Below are 20,631 nucleotides of genomic sequence, written 5' to 3'. Positions count from 1 at the left end.
AGGTTTGCAATTTGGGTACGTCAGATACCTAACCGCTATGTTGTGCATTGAACAGCTTTAACATTGCCATTTCAAAAATTGTTTCGCTGAGCAAAAGTTGCGGAGTCCCTCATACACTCTAAACCCAGTGGCGGGTAAATAAGAGCTTTTGTTTTTGCAAGTGTATAGCGCTTACGTTGGGTCGTATATATCCTCCACTGAGGTTAACCGCAACGGCTTCTATACGTTCACACGTCATACGCCACGTGCTCTACGCACCGCGGCTCCTACACACCGCGTGTGTTATCTGCTGTGTGCTTTATTCGCTTCCACCTGTATACGCTACTTCAACTATACACTTCGCATCTGTATGGATAGCACATTCAGTACATTTTTATTGACACACAACACACAAAGGTAATGCACAGCACCAATCCTTTTGGCACTTATGAGCAGGGACTGAAACCGAAACGAATATCGGTTCGGTTACGGTTCAGGGTCAGAAGTCTGAAAGCAGTTTCGGTTACAGCTACGGGATTCGACGTTTTAATACTTGCGGTTACCGGAAACCAAACAGTTGAACCGGTATTTTGGTCGGTTTTCTCTAAGATGTATCTTCAGGCTGCGTGGATGTCGCAAAATGAGCTACAAAGTGCAAACGGGTAAAAATGAACATATTCATCTGTTGCGCTCCGAAAGGGTGGTGCAGTGCCATCTGCCGACGCACTTTTGCCGTTTGCGACACACCCCGTAAAATAATTTATTGCGTCCTCTATCTCGTGCACATTCATTTCGCTCGTGCTGTATAAAGGTACAATGCAAGAAAAGGTGCACGCGTTCAGCGGTCAATCCCAAAATTCGTGGTCACCCTCCCGCCGGCGCACTCCGCCACTATGCTCAGTCGCTATGCGGGAAGCGGCCTTACAGTATGCGAATTCAATGGCAGACAGCGTTTATGCCAATTAACAGCAAACCATAATAAAATTTTTAAGATGCCATCGTGTAATAGAGAAGAACACCATGTAAAGAACCCCTGAAGACATCAAAGGCGCTAGCAGCATATAGACCTAGTGCACCCTGGCCAAATGGATTTTAATGCATTGCGCCTATGGGGATTCCGTCCATTTTTGCACAGCGCCCATATTTAGACTACGATTTTTCGACAAAAACAGTCAAATTCTGGAAATGTCATCGCCTATTTTTGTTCAGTACGTCCTCCAGGCTACATACCAACCACGGCACGATGTGTGAGTGTTAATCCTGATGCACCCAGGGCCTTCAAAGTTGCGACTCAGACAGGGTTCACCTCCTAGGCGCTCGACGGACTACGTCCCAGTACTATCGTAATACGCATGCGCTGAGACTGTACGGCCGGTCTCAAGAAGTTCGAAAGGCAAACGGTCATTTTTTCCAGAACTCGAAAGGGCTGACAGAACAGACAACTTTATGTTGAGTGAGTAATATACAAATGATACCACTGTGTATTTTATACCGCTTTTATATTAAACTATACAACTTGATAAAACTGTCCATTTCGAGTGCCGTTTTGGAAGTGATTTTGTCAAACGCGACCTTTCAGGGTACAACAGGAGAAGATACGGGGTTCAAACCCCGTGATCTTACTTTTACATATACATATTACATAATCAGCTTAGGATACCTTTATTATCATCGGTATATCAAATGATATTAAGCCCCGAACTTGATGAAATTCGCCATTTTGCCATTTCGAGGGCCGTTTTGGAAGCGCTTTTGTCAAACGCGACCTCTCAGGGTGCAACAGGGGAAGATACGGGGTTCTAACACTGTGATCTTACTTTCACATCATATACATATTACAAAATCAGCTTAGGGCATCCTTAATATTATTTTTATATCAAATAATATTAAGCCCCGAAGTTGACGAAATTGGCCATTTGGCCATTTCGAGTGCCGGTTTGGAAGCGATTTTGTCAAACGCGACCTCTCAGGGTGCAACAGGGGAAGATACGGGGTTCTAACACCGTGATCTTACTTTCACATCATATACATATTACAAAATCAGCTTAGGGCATCCTTAATATTATTTTTATATCAAATAATATTAAGCCCCGAAGTTGACGAAATTGGCCATTTGGCCATTTCAAGTGCCGGTTTGGAAGCGATTTTGTCAAACGCGACCTCTCAGGGTGCAACAGGGGAACAAGTTAGGGGTTCAAACCCCGTGATCTTACTTTCACATATACAAATTACAAAATCAGCTTAGGACATCTTTAATATTATTGTTATATCAAATGATATTAAGCCCCGAATTTTATTAAGTTGGCCATTTGGCCTTTCTTGTGCCGTGTTGCAAGCGATTTTGTCAAACGGGACCTCTCAGGGTGCAACAGGGGAACAAGGTACGGGGTTCAAACCCCGTGATCTGACTTTCAAATGTACATATTACAAAATCACCTTAGGACATCTTTAATATTATTGCTATATCAAATGATTAAGCCCCGAATTTTATGAAATGGACCATTTCGAGTGCCGTTTTGGAAGCGATTTTGTCAAACGCGACATCTCAGGGTGCAACAAGGGAACAAGGTACGGGATTCAAACCCCGTGATCTTACTTTCACATATACATATTACAAAATCAGCTTAGGACATCTTTAATATCATCGTTATACCAAATGATATTAAGTCCCGAAGTTGATGAAATTGGCCATTTGGCCATTTCGAGTGCCATTTTGGAAGCGATTTTGTAAAACGCGACCTCTCAGGGGGTAAAAGGGGAAAATGGTACGGGGCTCAAACTCCGAAATCTGGATTCCATGTATACGTTCTGTAAAACGAGCTTAAGTCGTTTTTATATTATTTTTATATGAGCTCATATTAAGCCCCAAATTTGATAGCATTTTATTTATTTCTCTTTTTTTTTTTCATTCGCGAGTGTCGTTTTGGAAGCACTTTCTTCAAACGCGACCTCTCCATGTACAGGGGAAACAGGTATGCCCTGGCACCAGAATTAAGGGCTTCGCACGTTTTAAAGGATTCGATCTGCTGTCGAACGTTGCGGTAGCCTCTGTTACAATCCCAGTACAAGCCGTTCATAGTATCCTTTTGGCACCATGATACAAATCATTTGAGTCATTGTAAAGGGCTCTGCTGCAGCCTTTTATGAAGTTTGCGGTCGCATCCGTTATAATTCCAGTAGAATGGCAACATAAGCCGTTGCGAATACGTATATGACTTTGGAACTATGATACAAGGGGTATCGACCGTTTTAAAGGGCTCTGCTGCCACATTTTCTGTATTTTGCGGTAGCCTCTGTTACAATCCCAGTAGAAGGGCATAGCACAAGCCATTGATGACATGTCATTGACAGCATGATACAAGGGGTCTTGCCCGTTTTGAAGGGCTGTGCTGCATCCTTTTCAGATATTTGCAGTCGCCTGTGTTATGATCTCGGTAGAATGGCATAGTATAAGTTGTTGATAATAAGTCTTTGGAAGCATGACACAAGGGGTTTTGCTCGTTTAAGAGGGCTCTGCTGACACGTTTTCCGAATTTGGCGATCGCCTGTGTTATAACTCCAGCAGAATAGCATTGCACAAGCCACTGACAACTTTCTTTCTTTCGCTCAATGATACAGGGAATGTCGCCCGTTTTAAAAGGCCTTGCCGCCGCCGTATCCGAATTCTGCGGTCCCCTCTTGCGCAATCCCGGTAGAAAGGCATAGCATAAGCCGTCATGAATATGGCTTTGGTACCACGATACAAGGGGTTTCGTACGTTTTAAAGGACTCTGCTGCTGCCTTTTCCGAATTTTGTGGTCACTTCTGTTGCAATCCCAGTACAAGAGCATCATAAACCGTTGATAATATCTGTTTGGAACCACGATTAAAGAGGTTTCGCCCGTTCGAAAGGGCTCTGCTGCGGTCTTTTACGGATTTTGCGGTCGCCTCCGTTACAATCCCGGTGGAAGGGCAATAACATAAGCCTCTCCAATATGGCTTTGGCACCATGATACAAAGGGTTTTGCCCGTTTTAAAGGGCTCTGCTGGCGCCTTTTCAAAATTTTGCGGTCACCACTGTTAAAATCCCAGTACAAGGGCCTAGTATAAGTCGTTGATAATGGCTTCGCTACGCAGAATACACCAGTGACTCTTTGCGGTGTATTCCTTGGATGCCCCTGCCATCATCGGGGTTGCAGAAAAGTTACTTTTTACTTTTCTCAAAGAAGTTGGCAAGTGTTTCAGAAGGAGACTGTGGGTCATTTCTTGCAGGTATGCGTGTAAGCGAATCATGGACTTCTCTTTGCGTGCTGCACTTCGAGAAAAATTGGTTGATTACCATGAACAATGCAATTCAAACGGCTTCGTAACGGATATGTATTTTCATCTATGATGTCTTTTCCTCAGACTTTAGCACCAGTGCTCGTAGGTGTCTGCTGCCGTGTAAATGTTCGGACTGCCGGCGATATGCCGTGCAAGTTCACTTTTGTGCCCCGTATCTTGGCAAGTTTTTTTCCTTGCCATATCGTAGCGGCTCTCTCATGCTGAATTCAAACGGCAGGTATCAGCTTTTAGTCCGTTGCGCAACTCGTATCAGCACCGAAGAGCAACGACAATTTCTTTTTTGTCATTGTTGTTGCGGCTGGCACTATCATTAATGCGCATAGAAGCCAAGATGCGGTACCCGGCGTGATGACTGCGTGATTTCGAGTGGAGCGAACCATAGGGGGTATATCTTTATGGATACATATCTATGGGTATATGAATTGGTGGCCAAGCTGTATCAGGAAATCTCATGAATTACACGGCGGTGGTTGGAAAAATTCAGGGGGAGTGTACACCTCCCTGGGGGTTGGGGGTAATGAAACACCTGGAAAGGACCGCAATTATAGCAAAGTACCTTAGCGTAAACAGCTGAGCGTTATAGTTATTAGGCATTCGCATATACAATTCGTCAATGAAAAACTTCACTTACCACACCAACAGAAACAAATGAGCTGCCTTTCCAAATGAGACACTGTAAATTTGAAAGGCGTTTCAAGTTCTTCGTACATAGTTCTTCATGAACGATTATACCAACGTTCAGGAGCACAGAAATGTACGGTTTACACACTGTATTGTTGATTTTGCTTGCATTTTCAACGCGAAAAAGAAAAAAATCAGGGGAAGAGAAATAATTAAAGTTGTTCACACACTGATCCTCGTACATAACTACTCCATCTCTATTTTTTTCCCTTTTTTTTCTCTGCGCCTTTGTGTGCTCCGTATAGTTTTTCGCGCATGATATCCGGAGAGGCTGCTGCTATGCTGCAAGCCCATAAACATAGTGTAATAATTAAGATGATGCCGTTCTCTGCACTTGTCTCCACTATTACTTCTCAATCATCATATTACTTACAGTGTAGTTTATCAAAATGCACGTTCAGACCAGATCGCTATAACTACTTGTTGAGGTTCATGAGTCACAAGAACTGCTCGAATGTGTATGTACTTCCTAACGTCGACAGGAGCAGCACTACATCGAGCAAAAACAATGCCTGAAAACCTGGTTTCATTCCGAATTCTTCATTATCGGGGGGGGGGGGGGGGCAGCTTTATTCTATTTAGTGGTCAAGAGCCCTCGGGGTACAGAATAGCTGACTGCAAGCCATGCACATGCGGCCCGCGTGTGTGCGTTCCCTGATTACCGTGATCATTGCTTCATCTTAAGCGAGAAATAAACAATGTACTCGAGGGCGCGTAGGTCTTGTTTAGCTAATTAGCATCTGCTAATGAACAACTTTATTTTTGACGTTGGGGTGTCTAATCGCAACCGGCGATGTTCTACCCTGTTCCAGTTTCTACTCCCCTATACAGGCTATACCCAATCCCAGCCAGTCTTCATGCCATGGATCCATACAGCTGGTTACAGGAAATCTACAATAAACATTGGAGATCAAGTTGAAATGTATAGAATGAGATTGAAGGAACGGATCGCACAATCAAGCCGCGTTATTGTTGTTTCGTTTCAAGCTTATCTAAACTCGTTGATTGCTATGCAATTTATTTTTGGAGCACCTTACACTTTCCACGCATAACTATACTACTGAATACAGCAGACATCTGTCGACGTCTGTACGCCGCTCATAGCCGCAGTTACTTCGCGGCGCTAACACGCAATAAAAAAAAACTGAATACAACAAGATCCGTACGGTGCATCCGATGCACCCTACATTTGTAGTTGTAAAGGACGACTCGGTAGAAATACTTTCATCCGCTGGATCACGTCACGGAAATGTTTCCTTTCCAGGCGGGGGGCGGCAGACTTGCATTATCATTCAGAGATGCGATAACACACCACCGAACTCGTTTCAAAATGAACACCCAATGAAACTTCAACATCTATTGTAATTGTCTGTTCTTGTGTTTGTAAATTGCCGTGTGACCTATCCACCTGTGACTATACCTCCAAGTATGGGTAAACAGCATTGTAAATACACTAAAATAAAGTTCACTCAGCGTTCTCTACGTCTTCACCGCCTCGTGTGTCGGTGACCCTCTGTATTCCTACCCACTGCTCAGATCTGGGTATATACACGCCTTCGATTCTGAATGTATTTAGTTCTGCACCAGAATCTCTGGTCCAACGAAGTCGCGTTTGATCAAATCATGGCCACTCGCAGACGCCACCACTCGCATCGCCACAGCATTCGCAGACACCAAATTGTCCATATCTTCCATTTCACTTAGTAATAACTCTGAATATAAACGTGGTATCGAAGATGTCATCATTAGATTACGTAGTCTCTACTTAATAGCTATGAGTCCGCGGCCCATACCTGTTTCCCTTGCTACAGCCTGTGATGTAGCGTTTGGTCAAATCGTTCATTTTCAAGCGACCATAGAACAAACAGGAGACAAGATCACACACAAGTCGCTCTGTTGTTGTTTTGTGTTTGTTCTTTGGTCGCTTGTGGATTTACACCAACCAGCCCAATCTATATACTTCAGACATTTTGCCAAATCTTCGCCCAAGTGGCACTCACTGGCGCCAGATTGTCAGCTTCCTCTATTTTAGCTCGTACTAACTCTTGATACCAACTTGATACTGACAGTATCATCATAAAATTACGTAGTCTGTGTATCGTCTGCGGACCGTAGCTGTTGTCATTGCTGCACCCTTAGAAGTCGCATTTAGTCAATTTGTCGTCCAGAAGGCTATCACAGGCGCCAACCTGCCAATTTCATCGGGCAGTCTCACGATATCTGGAAAGTCTCATGCTCGTTCTCACAGTTATACATCACATCTTACGCGAAAGCTCCCGGGCGTGTTATCAGTGTTGTTATCAGGTCGGAGCGCGAAAAGGAAATCGTTCGCCTCAGATATGTCCTCCTGTCCCTGCCCAAATCTGTTCCTCCTCACGTACTCACGCACCACCCTGTAAACTTAGCTTCCTTGCGCAGTCCTCGGCTATCAGGTCAAGCCGGGTTTCAGAGGGGGTGTCCCTGAATGCTGCTCTTGTAAGCAAACAGATGTGGAAACAAACAACGTTCAACGGTTCGTATCTTACATGATCACAATAATACATAACTCATAAGGGACGTACGCAATACATGTCTTGTACGCAATATGTATTGCGTACGTAATACATTCGCGTGTATACGTACACATGTATGTATGCAATATATAGCAGTTGTCCTGTCTTCATTCTGTGTCCGCGTTCCAGTGCTGCATATTTACGAAGAATCTACACTAACTACAACCGCCTCCACTCATGCAATACATGTCGTACGATTATGGATCCAAGCTCACAATATGGTATGTTGTGAATGCGATGAGAACTAATTCACGCCCCCCCCCCCCACACACACACACCGTCACAGCCAGTGCATAACCAGCAACCTCGTCAGCTGCTGCGTGCTTTCGATACAGCTGCAGAAACGATTCCGGACTGGTTTCTTCTTCTTGTTTGTATGTGTATGATGCGGACAAACGTGCATTGCAGGACTTTTCTATCAGAAATTAGAAGCTAGCCGTTGAAGCATGCTTGTAGCAATTTTGGAAGTTCTGGGTGTTTGGAAATCGGGCAGCATGTACGAGCGCGTGTTTGTGGGGACGAAAATCCTCACTGAAATGTGAGAGACGGTCGCGGACCCCCACGGACACTCTTGCGGACCCCCAGGGGTCCGCGGACCACTCTTTGGGAAACACTGGTCTACACAACTTCTGAATGAAAAGAGGAGCGCGTACTGCACCACTGTACAACACTGATCAGAGCTGTAAAGCGATACAAATATCGCATCCAAAGCTCTTAGCGTTCAAGCTTGAAGCGATTGATGTGAACCGGCAACAGAAATCATATTTTTCGGTTCACGTTATGGTTTCGGTTAATTGCCAATGCTGAATTGCGGCTACGTTCCGGTTATGGTTCTTGGAAAAAATTGGGTTCCAAGCGCTTTTCGGTTTTCGGTTCCGTTCCGGTGTCCCTGCCTATGAGGCCGGGGCTATATTTCTCGCCAGACAAGTTGTTTTGTTAAGTTACTCAATTTTCACAACAGAACTACGTATATTAGAGCAATGCGCGTGCGGTTCTTGTAGGTGACCTTGGTGGAAACATTTGCAATGCAGAAGAACATATTCCGTGTTTTATGCTTGAATCGAAGTGCCTTGTCCAGATGGCAAATTAGATACAACAGTGTAGGCGACGACAAGGCGATCAGCTGGTAATCGTCGGGCGCCTACGTGCACAGGTGGACAAACAGTGAAGATATGGTGCGTTGTTGGATTGAAAACTGGAGCTTCCGGGTTGACAGGTTGAGTGACCTCGGGAAAGTCCTTGATGACGTGTGAGAAAGGTGACGGAAAAGGGCTGGCGGCACAAATACCAGTTGATGAAACTAACGTCTTGACACCGTTCACCGAGAATCCCGTAATACCATCAATGAGGCAGCGACGGCTGGAGTCAACGAGGAGATCGTAGTACCGTAGGAAGTCTATGCCCAAGATAGCATGGCCCACGTCCGCGATGATGAAAATCCAGGTGGATTGACGTCGCAATCCAAGGTGTACAGTGTGTAAACGTCGACCATAGCAATAGCTGAGCATAGCCTGAAGGTGATGAGTTGGTTTTGTGTGTTTGCGATCAGCTGGAGTCAGCGGAAGAATACTGACTTCAGCTACAGTATCTATTAGGTATCGCACGCCTGTAGTCCGATCAGCAATGAAAAACAGACGGCTGGGCTGTTTCGCATTGGCCGTCACTGGTCGCCGGGTGGCGGGTTTCCCGACCAGGTATAAGGAGGCTGGCAATTTCGAGCAGCAGCGTCAAAGCTCTGATGGTACTAGCAGTATGGGCCAGCAGGCTGAGATCGACGAGAGGAGAGACGTCGATGGCTTGAGTAGCGTCGAGGGATTGGACGGCGGTAATGAAGTGGACTCTGAGAACGGGGGCGGTCACGATCGACGAGGGTGGCCATCAGCTGAGTAAGGTTGTCGATAGAAGCCTAAAGCTGATGTACGCACGCATAGACTGTGGAGACACTGGCAAGGACAGGGCCAGCGGGAGGGGGTAAGGGCTCGTACCGTGTCATGGCAAGCGACATTTGACGCGACAACTGGAGGAAAAGAGGTAGCCTGAACAGCCAATGGCGGGCTGGCATGAGCCGAAACGTCCACAACGTATCGACAAGTCGAGCGTGCTCTTCGAGAGGGATGTTACCAGCAGCTGTAAGGACAATCTGAACCTGCGTTGGCAGACGCTGCAGGAATAACCACAAATTGAGTACCTCGGTGGTAAATTCGGATCCGTAACTCGTCCTCCAATGCCTTTTTTTTTTTGCACGCCGAGCTTTTCCGATATTTGCTCAAAAGGCCAACTTCGCAATTTTTTAGAAAATAAACCATTTGTCACATGACTAACTATTTTTCTGTGCAATGTATTGGTACTTTACTATCGGAGAAAAATATAATCGGCTGATTTTAGCCAACCGCTGTTAAGGAAAAAAAATCCGAACTTGGCACAATGTGCGCTGACTTTGCTTGTCCAGTATGTTTTAATGCGCTGATCGCTTGAGGTACGGAAGCTGTCAGAGATGACACTATTCTTCTTCAAAATGACCTAATTCGAATTGTTTATTTATTTACACCCGTATTCCCTCCGCAAGCGCCAAAGCGCGCCCTGGTTTTTCGCCCGATGCCGACATTCGATCACGCCCTACACTGCGTTGGAAAAAATATTTTTTCTGGTGCACCTTTACGCATGTCCCAAGATCATATTTTTTTTCTCGGTAATCGACGTTGGTCGAGCAACACCGCTCGGACGTTTGAGCTGGAATGACTCTGGTGCGGGAGACGAGATGCCGTTACGCTCGCGGCGGAACTCTTCACGTGGAGCCCCCGCTGTCACTTTTTCCTCTGAGGCATGTGACGCAACGTCACAGCCGACGTGACTCTCGGAAACTACCAATCTCCATCGCACGCCAAGGGAGAGAAGCGTTTTATCGATACGACGTATGGGACAGGATCTTAACGAAATTAGGCCCTTAACGGCTCTCGCTGTAAAACTGTCTTGTGGTGTTGCTAGTGTAGGTTGTCCGTACTTGTATATTATGTCATTTTTTAAGAACCCAATGACGTGTACCGATGCCTTTGATGGAACAGCTTAGTTAGAATATATTTGTGGAGGTGACGATATGCGGGTTAGCAGTGCCTTCATTGATGGGTCCGATGTGATCAATACGAACTACTGCGGATAGTCTGCCTGGAATTTATCGGAAGTGTAGTCATCGTGTCGGTTGGTTAGTTTGCGGTTAGGCAGGTTTCGCAGCTGCGAACGTAGTGCTCGTTGTGTTCGAGAAAGCGACGTCCACTTGGTGGTCACGCGCATACCATGCTGGATAAAAGATGGGTGATAGCTCTCGGGAGCACACGACATAAACGAGTGGCAAGCAGAAAGCGCAGACGTTCCTGCGGGCTACAACTATTTAAAGTAAACTGCTTAATAGCTGCCTTCATTGCACAAAAAAGTTGAACAGTAACTAGTAAGCTGCCTCAAATGTACCACACAGTACTTCACTAGCACATGGGACCGCTAAACCATGGCAGCCTCCCTCTGCTTCTCTTAGCGGACGTCTGTAGCGCTATGAAATCAATATCAATTTTGAAAATGTATTAACATAAACAGTATGAAGAGCTGAGAGATTACGCGTTGTGTGTCATACTGACGGCGTATTTTACATGGTGGTACACCAAATCGTGGTGGTTGTATTTGCCTTGTTACTTGGACGTGAGACCACGTGTTCTAATTTGGCTCTCACGCTCCCCTCCGTCCAGGTCATTTTGCTCACCGAGTCACTGGCGCTTTTGTGTCATAAACTGCAGTGCACGAGTTGAACAGTGCGTTTTTGCTTCTCCCGTTTGTGCTGTATACTTCCTGAGTTTGAGGCGGTCGCTGTGTTTCGAAGACGGTCTCTAGGAGTTTAAAGGTACTGTAAAGCAGTAGACAAGCATGATATGCCGGTGATTTCACTAGATACTTTGTTGCTTCTAAATACCATATGCAGAACCATACGACCGACAACGCGCTATAAATATTTTTAATTTGCCATGAAAGATGCGGCGTAGTGGAGCGGTGCGACGCCTGGTGTCAAACAACCCCCTGTACAGCGGGCAACACTGAAAATTGGTATTACACACTATGACATCGGAACTTCGTTATTTTAGTAACCATATTATTAGTTTTCCTGTTTACCTACGCATTCTGAAACCCCTGTTAACAGTTTAACCTGTTAACCCCTGTTTTTGCGGAGTAACCCAGTGCTGGCCGCTTTTTGATGGGGGCTCTCCCTACATCTCTGCTCAGTCTGCTGCGCCTGCGCGCTCCTTTTGTTCGCGACCTGTTTCGAACGAACAAAATCTCTCTGTGAACCTCTGTGAACAAACAAGTCCCGACGCTGTCTGGCTTCTTGAACGTCTGACACATTTCTTTCAACGGCTCAGCATTTCATTTCAGTTCGCTTATCCGTTTATGCTCAGATGTGGATCGTTGTGTAGATCGCGGATTTTATGGTGGATTGTGGTGGATTGTTATGTCGGGCCCAGTGTTATACGCATGCAATGTGGTTGCCGCCGTATGTGTCAGAAGTACGGATTCATTTCGAATACCTAGTACAGTGTTGCCCGTAATCTTTAATTGTAATTTTCTAATTAACTGCACCGTCGATTGGAATGAAACTTGCACAGTTCTTGTCCTGGTGGCTTGGACTATCGAATAGCCACACTAAATGACATTTGATCGGTGCTGCTTTACAGTACCTTTAAGGTTTGGAAACAGCAGCGGAGTACCTCCTTTACGTGTTACGCACGACATGTTTACAAAAGCATTTTTATTTCAAAGCGATAGCAGTATTGGGCTACACCCTCAGAAATTCCTGTGGTCTGGGCCGAAACCTCAGCTCGGACGATAAATGACGCCACGAGAACCGTGGTCGTAGAAGCGTTTATGGCAGGGTATTCAACGTGACTCATCCCCTTCTCCCGTATACAGTTCTGCGTACGGAGGGTCGCTTGAGAACCCGCTGGCGGCTCCGGACCGGCACCCCATATAGTTTCAGATCATACGACTGTGAGACTGGGAGAGCTTAGTAGCGGGCGTGTTTGCTAGGTGAAGTTATCACGAGGCAGCTTCATGCATTTGCAATGCTACGTTATATTACATCTTGCAAGCGAGACTGCCAAGCGGCCGTTACCAGTAGATCAGTGCCGTGTACGCCAAAGGGAGTCTGGCCATTAATGGGACCTTCCTATACCTGGAGCTCCACCCACTTTTTGAGCTCTCTGGCCAATCACGAGCCAAAATACAGTTCGCTGTTAATCCCAGGCATTTTAACTATGAAACATAAGTCGACTGAATCCAGAACGGGCAGAGGTGTGGATATGAATAAAAGTATCTCTTAAAATGCAAATTTTTGGGCGTCCGTAGCGTTTTTCTTGCTATCTGCTTGCGATCGCTGTCTTTACTAGGTCGCACAGGGACGACGAAACACATTCGTTTCACGTAAACATCGACAATAACGCGTAATTTAAAGGTGATTTGCAAGATAATTGCAACATAATGTACACCTACGGAATAAAATTGAGGTAATTTGTGAAAAAATGTTGTAATGAAATCCTCGCTTCGCCGTTACAAGCTACGCGCCATTTTCGAGAAAATTTGGAGTCATGGCGTCCCGCATAGGAAACTGCAGCCAATGAAAAGCGCTCAATTTGATTGACAGGTCGAGCCTCTTTTTTAGGCTCCTACTAATGGCCAGACTCCCTTCGGCATACACGGCACTGCAGCAGGTGTGCGTGGGACCCCTCTGGCTGTCGCTCTCGTCAAAACCGCCATCTCTTCCTGTCCACCACGTGACCCTCTGTAAAGTTTTTGTTTTGCATCGCTTTATTGCTCGCACTGCTCTCCGTGCTTTTGTGCTTTCCCAAAGTCAATCACAGTTAAAACGTGAGCACCATCACGGAACCAACGTTATGGTTCGTCTTCCTGTCCCGGCCGGGGCTTTCGTTCAACAGAAAGCAGCTCTGTCACAGGAATAACGTTTTATTCGTTACGTTCACTGGGTTGTTTCAAGCCCGTGTGTGCGTTAGTTACTTGACTTTGTGAGCGTTGAAAATAAACACTTTTCTGCTGCTAGCTTTCACTCTGTCCCTACACTCTAAGACCGGTCGCGGATAAAGGACTGATAAGAGGCGCATATTTTGCTGCTGTTGTTAATTGTCTGCCAGCCTTATCCGCCACACCACCTAAACGTTAACAACAACAAAAAGAACGCAATAACAAGACAAAGAAAACAAGTTTCACGTGTTCACTGAAAGAAAAGTGGACGTATTTCTTTGTTTTTTTTTTATTGAGTGCCTCGCGAAACAGTGTGGCGGATAGAATCGTGGCGGTTACTGTTCCCAAGTTCGCAGCTGTGTCATTGCTGCAGGTTGTATCACGTCGTGCAACGGTCGGCGTCTTGGTGGTGGTTGGTTAGGCGGACGCCGCTTGTTTTCGAAGCAGTTTGTCGGTTTGTCTCCTTGGCTGTGATACATTGTGACGTCGCTGCCGTTGTAGAAGGCCGGTGTCTAGACTGATGGTCAGTATGAACGCATCGTTGACATCGTACAACTTTCGCAAGAAACAACAACTCTGTCAGTGCAACTTTATCAGCCGGGCCTCCGTGCACAGTTGGTATCCGCCGATCAGCCATGAAAATGCCGGTAAGCAACAGGCTGCGCACTGTGTACTGTTTGGGACACGGTAGTCTAAAATCTCCAGCCCGTGGCCGAGCAGTCCCCTATCGGCGACGTCGCGCACGAAGGAACTATACCAATACAGTCTCCGAGGTAAGGCCATGCAGCGCCACCTGTCGGGAGAGAGTACCATTGCATACTCGGCGTCGTCTGCTAGGGAGAGCAGTTGAGCGCGGCCTCCCCTCGGGGAGAGTATTGGTATAGTTCCTTCGTGCGTGACATGGCCGGTAGGGGGACTGCTCGGCCACGGGCTGGAGATTTTAGACAACCGTGTCCCAAACAGTACCTCTTCGAGCACGTTTACGAAATATTGTCCATACTTGCAGCACAACCACCTCTCGTAGTTGCCTCAGACGAAGAAAAATGTTCTGCGCGTCTATACCGGTAATTCACCTTTCCGTGATTGCTTTTCTACGTCTTGTTGCACTTGCGTTTAATTTTCCTCTGTGTGAAACTCTTCGTTCTTTCAGACTTAACTCCTGACACTCCGTCCTCCGACTACACTGGGGGGAACACTGTGATCTGAATATTTCGGGTAAGGACATTTCGAATTACTCGTAGCAGCTGCATGATGTTCGTTTACTGAGATAGCTTAAAGGTTAGCCCTTATCAAGTCGTGTCTATGCCGCACTACTTAATTCTCAATAATAAATTGGAAAGCGAGACACATGAACACGATAATATAATAATCTCTCTCCAATTACCGGAACTCTCTACACGCCGAAGATATTTCCGTCTTTGTCTATTTCAAATTCTTCCACAATCCCCAATTGTGCCCTAAGTTCATACAACCTGCCTCATACATCTCCGCCAGAGTCGACCATACCTTAAAAGTCACCCGACTTCGGTGTAGATCCCTTCATTTCTCGTATTCGTTTTTCCCATGGACCATAACCGAATGGGACTCTCTTCCCCAGGCGCTGGTCACCATTACACATTTTGAAACCTTCAGGAATGTACTTTCTCAATACCTAGGCTTGTAAACATTGCGGTTCATTATTATTGTGATTGCTCATATTGCAGCGCATTGCTCTCATTGTACTCACTGTAAATGTCTTGTTGCTTCGATGTGATTTTCTTCTTTTTGCCTTCCCTCCCTCATGTAACGCCCACTGGGCCTTTTGAGATACAATCATAAATAAATAAATAAAAACACGACACTTGGATGTAGAAGAGTGTGAGCATGTGGATGTGTGTCACAAATTATTCGGTTAATTGTAGAAATGCTTAAATGTCTGCACCCCTCTTTTTTTTTTTTTTTTTTACAAACCTGGATGCGAGAGACTCCGATGCAGAGTATACATGCGTCTTATTGGGATCGCCATTAGTGTGGATTCACCTGCGAACTTGCACTGTAATGGAGGACAAACAGTTTTGTCTTGCCTTCATACTTTAGCGACTACATGGGCGCCTACTTAATCCCTTACGATCCTAAGAGTGTATGGCAGCGTTCATAGCTGCACTCTTATTTTAGTTCTGTTGATTATAATCTACTGAGAGATATCACATTCACTGCATCCTACCAAAGTGAGAATGGACTGACATCATACTTTTATCATAGTGGCCCTGGTCCCTCAAGCTCAATTGAAGAAGTCCTTATGTGTTGAAGTACCTCATCCACTACAGTGCCCTTCAAGTTCATCACACGTTGGTGCTCCTGGTACAGTACTGTTACCTGCTCTAAAACTGAACTGTTGCATTAGCAAGGGAACAGGATGTTGAGGCACGAAACTGCTCAGCTTAATTTCTGTTGCTGTTGTATCTAATTTGCCATTTGGGCAATGCATTTTGATTGAAGCATAAAAAAAGAATAATGTAATAATGTTCTTCCGCATTGCACATCTTTTCAACAAGATCACCTGCAACAGCCACGCACACGTTGCTCTAATATAGTTCTTTTTGTGAAAATCCAGTAGCTTAAGCTTGTCAGAAATACACCCGCAGGCCTGATAGATACCGAACTAGTGGTGCTGTACATGATCTTTGTGTGTTGTGTGCCAATAAAGATTGAATTCGCCGTCCACACAGGTGTGTGAAGTGTGGTGATTGGAAACATAGCATATAATATAGTCGAAGTAGTGCATACCGGTTGAAGCGAATAAAACGCGCAACGCATAACACTGGAGGCGTATAGGAGCCGTGGCGGTTAACCCCTGTGGCGGATATATCCAGCCTCAGAGTAACCGCTATAAATTTGCAGAAAAATACGCTTATTTATCCGCCACCGGGTTTAGAGTGTACAGACACAAAAATAATACAACATTCACTGAGACGAAGATGCATCCACATTCTCAGCGCTAGCGTGATCACCGCTGCCACGCGTGATGTTTCTCGTCCTGGAATTTGTGGCTGGTCTTGGGTAAACCTCCGTGCACACAGAAATAAAACTGAACGCGCGCGTTCAACACAATGATGATATCTGAACGGCTAAGACAACAGCGATTCGCGTCGTCTGCATTATGTGATGGGAGCCGCCATGTTGTTGGGGTCACATGATCGGCCGCGGTAGACAAGAGCATCCCAGAATGCAACACGAAGGCTGACGCGCCCGCTCCAATGGAGAACAGGCAGAAGGGCCGCTCCTGTGTCTTCCTCCTCCATGAATGCTTCAGATAATTAAAATCAATGGTTTTCGAAGTGCACGGCAAAATAATTTAGTGTGATTTACGCATCATTCACTCGAATTGCCTGCCACCGGCAACGGCATGACAATCGAGTTTGATTGTGATCCCGACCACTGATCTCGATTGTAAAAGGCTGGATCGCGGATAGGGAGCGCGAGCGTGAAGAAACCGGCCGCCATCTTACGGTGCTCACAACAGTCGCCGCAGCGATCATGGCAACTTCTTGCAATTACGGTCGTACCAACCGTACTGGCAAGGTTACAGGGCCTAAATTTATACAGGTGAGTCACTCTTTATCGAGGAATAAATAGGCGTTCATTCTGTATATTTAGTTGACCATTATGAAGTGTTTTTTTGTCCAAAACGAGCACTGGATGCAGGTTGCTTGATCGCTCTTCCGACGTTCAATCGAGCACACTTGCATTTTACCCGGCGGCAAATACAGTTTGAGTGCATAATATGCTTGAAAGAGCACGTTACACTACACAGGTAGTGTTGTCATCAATATATGTGCGATCACTCGAGCGCTTTTTTGCATGCATTGCTAGCATGGTACACGGTGTTCTCTGTGGAAGCAGGTGCCACATTCATTTCTTTGAATTACCTTCGCGCACAAGTTCGGTATTACGTCATAATGAGACCACGATTGTCACTTTTTTTCATGTATTGGTATTGTTTTGTGCCTTGGTTTGATTTGTGACAAAGAATCCTACGTAACGGTGGTGTGGCGCGACTTGAATAACGCCTTTGTCTGAGCTGTATCGTCAGCTTGTTACGATAGTAATAATTTGTAGCGTGTCGTGCTATTTGAAGCAGTTTTTAAGGCAAAAGTGGTCTCTCAATACAGGTTTCGTCATGAGGGATACCCAGTGAATAATCTGTGTAGTGTGATACGGCTGGGTGTACAGGTAAGTATCACGTTCCTCATCCACTGGTTTCTACTTTACAGGAAGGAACAACCTCAGTGCACGCACTGTGGTTAGCCTCTCTGAGTTTTGCATATTTTCTTACATGTTCACATCAGAAACACACCTTACACTTTAGGCTCCTTCACCCAGCAATATAATAATTAGAGATTATAATTCTTTTTAGAAGAGTTCCCCATATTCTTTTTAGAATAGTTTTTCATCGTTTTAATTTTTAGAAGATACAGGGATTGTAAACCATGTTTTAAACTGCTGTTTTAACATTTGTCCAATGCATTTATTAAACAACATATTCATTTTTAACTGGTTGCACCCAAACCAATGTTCTGATGTATTATTTCCTTTGTTGTCGATGCACCATAAAAATTGGAATAATCATCATCAATGCAGGTTACTTCACAGCTGCCTCGACATACTCAAGAAATGGGTGCAGAACCTGCGTAATGCCCACAAACTTTGATTACCACAGCACCTCCAAAAAAGTATGTGTCACATGGGATTTTTAAACGTATTCACAGTATATAATACCTTGTATTAACTGTTGTAGATCTAAGCCGTCTCTACAGTACACTCTCAGAAATTAAAACCGTGAGAACCGTGATAATTGTTTCAGTTAATAGGGCATGCACATATATGCTATAAGAAGAAAATTATTTCTTGAGAATTCACTTCTCTGGCTACTGGTGTTGTTTACATCTACTGTTGATCACATTCATTTATCACGTATTATATTCTTATATATACTATTATATTAACACATATTTGATCACATTAAATTCAAAATTCATCATATATCAGAAAATACCAGGAGGGAAGTTGCGATTCATTGCTCATTCTAACCTAAAATTGAGTGCTACAAATTTAGAGAGAGTACCTGTCCATTGTCATTCCTAAAATATATATTGTCACTGTAGCAAGGTCATAAAACAATAAATGTAGTCTTTTGTGACCTCCCTGCACGTTCATTGTATCCTGAAACGCATAAGTGCAAGAAATAAATCTTGAACTTGAATAAACTTGATGTTGTATGAACTTGACATAAAATGTTGGATAGTATAATGAATGATATAAAATATTGAATAAACTTGAACTCGTATATTCTCTTTACTCATCATCAGTGACCTTCTTTACAAAAGCATATCGTGTTAGATTTTTTTTGTTTACGTTTCACAGACGGGGTACACGAGGGCCAAAATGACAAAATCACAACTGTTTCAAGCTCCAAATCGTCCTGCTGCAATTATCCTGTTGCAGACCATACGTGTGTAGTGCAAGAAGGCCCTTGCACATCAAAATGTAAGATGGGAGTCACAGTTAATGCAAAGTGGTTCCAATGAGAGACTTCGATGCTGAACAAAATTGTGCAAACTGCGGAAGGTGCCATAGAAGATATTCAGAAAGCGTGTCTGGTCTCACAACGGTGCTACGACGCTCTCTTTTAGATGACGATGATACTCATTGGAGTTTCAGATGTGCAGCTGCATTTTTTCGAACGTGCTCCACATAACAAGCATGACAAAGTCAGCACTGGATAGCAGGCCCCCGTTCCTATAAGCAGCTTTGCTCACGCTGCAGTTGTATTCAGCAAAAGCATGTGAGTACTCGAGAAGGACATTCAGTTTGGCACAACCGCGCCTGCAAATAATCAGAACAAATGAAGGAAGAAACAAGCAAACATAGAAGGGCTGTACTTCAAAAAGAGGTAAATCTTGCGTCTCAAGGAGGTGTTACCACTTTTAAGTAACTTAATTGATTAAGCTTACATCACTACCTGATTAACTGTCCTAACGAGCGTGTTCTAATTGCGTGAAGCAATTAGATCACGCTCACAACGTATTTGGGCTGCTTCGGTGTGTCCATATTTGCGAGGCAAAGCACCGCAGTCGTTCACTAAAAGACACTTTCTGCGGCGGTGCTTGATATAAATCATACGAAACCGATACACGGCTAAAACAACGGCTGTGATTCTACAGAACGATCTCTTTCTGCCATGCGAGTATATCCTTTCCCGGACCGTTTTTTATGGAACAATTTTTGTCCAGAACGCAGCACGGGATATTACATACATGGTGGTTGTTAACCTCACATCGTTTCTTGTTGAAATATTGGCTGGGAAACGTACTGTAGTACAATCCCCAGCGCTGCACTGCTATGACGGTCTAGTTTCGGAATGCAAAACATAACGTAATTAAAAATCGAACGGCAGGACACCTGTGAAACACTGTTAGGATACATCAGTATACTGGCACCTTACAAAATTGTGTGATGACAAGCAACGATCAACGCCTGCAGCGCTATAAATACTCACAATCTCCGTTGCCTCCCATTGTTTTCTATGGACGCACACTGCGCTTTAGGGCCTCCCAACATGGCGGCCCGAATGCACGCCTCTCCCCCGCGAGCCCCTCTCCCATGCGCCATCCAGCCTTTATAGATAGAGATCAGTGGATCCCGACACACTCAAACGTAGCGATTCTGTAAAACATACCAGCACTTATTTGCAAGAGTACTCAACACGCTGGAGTGCACGGATTATATAACGCATTTTAGCGCTCAGAAGCCTTTACTATGCCTATGCTAAACCCGTGTACACAACGAAGAAGAAACAGACAAGATCGACTTGAATAAAAAAAAGTTATCCTCTAATTCGGGAAGGTGAATCTTATTTCTTCACGCCAAGTCCCCCAGCGCGTTATTCTCTCTAGCATTACATCATAACCCATTGCAGTTCTGCTCCTACATATATCTGCATACCACTGCGCGCAATTTAAAATTATCTCCGCATTTTGTTAGCAGTTCAACGATTGTTATCGCTTTACTCCTCGTCCCATCAGCAGGGAGACCGCTAAGTTTT

General features: G+C 44.8%; 1 protein-coding gene and 1 long non-coding RNA gene across 3 annotated transcripts in view; both read left to right on the top strand.

The window, feature by feature from the left end:
- LOC135387179 (sperm-specific sodium:proton exchanger-like) overlaps positions 1-20,631 on the top strand; it is a 207,770-nt gene that overhangs the window by 425 nt on the left and 186,714 nt on the right. The gene's annotated exons all lie outside the window — the stretch shown is intronic.
- LOC135387178 (uncharacterized) lies at positions 13,826-16,252 on the top strand. Its single transcript, XR_010420916.1, has 4 exons — positions 13,826-14,194; positions 14,554-14,611; positions 14,698-14,762; positions 15,789-16,252. It is a non-coding gene; the product is annotated as an uncharacterized LOC135387178 (long non-coding RNA).

This window comes from Ornithodoros turicata, chromosome 3 (assembly GCF_037126465.1).
Source record: "Ornithodoros turicata isolate Travis chromosome 3, ASM3712646v1, whole genome shotgun sequence".
Lineage (NCBI taxonomy): Eukaryota > Metazoa > Arthropoda > Arachnida > Ixodida > Argasidae > Ornithodoros > Ornithodoros turicata.
Note: the sequence above shows the minus strand (reverse complement) of the source record. Positions and strands in the feature narration are given on the sequence as shown.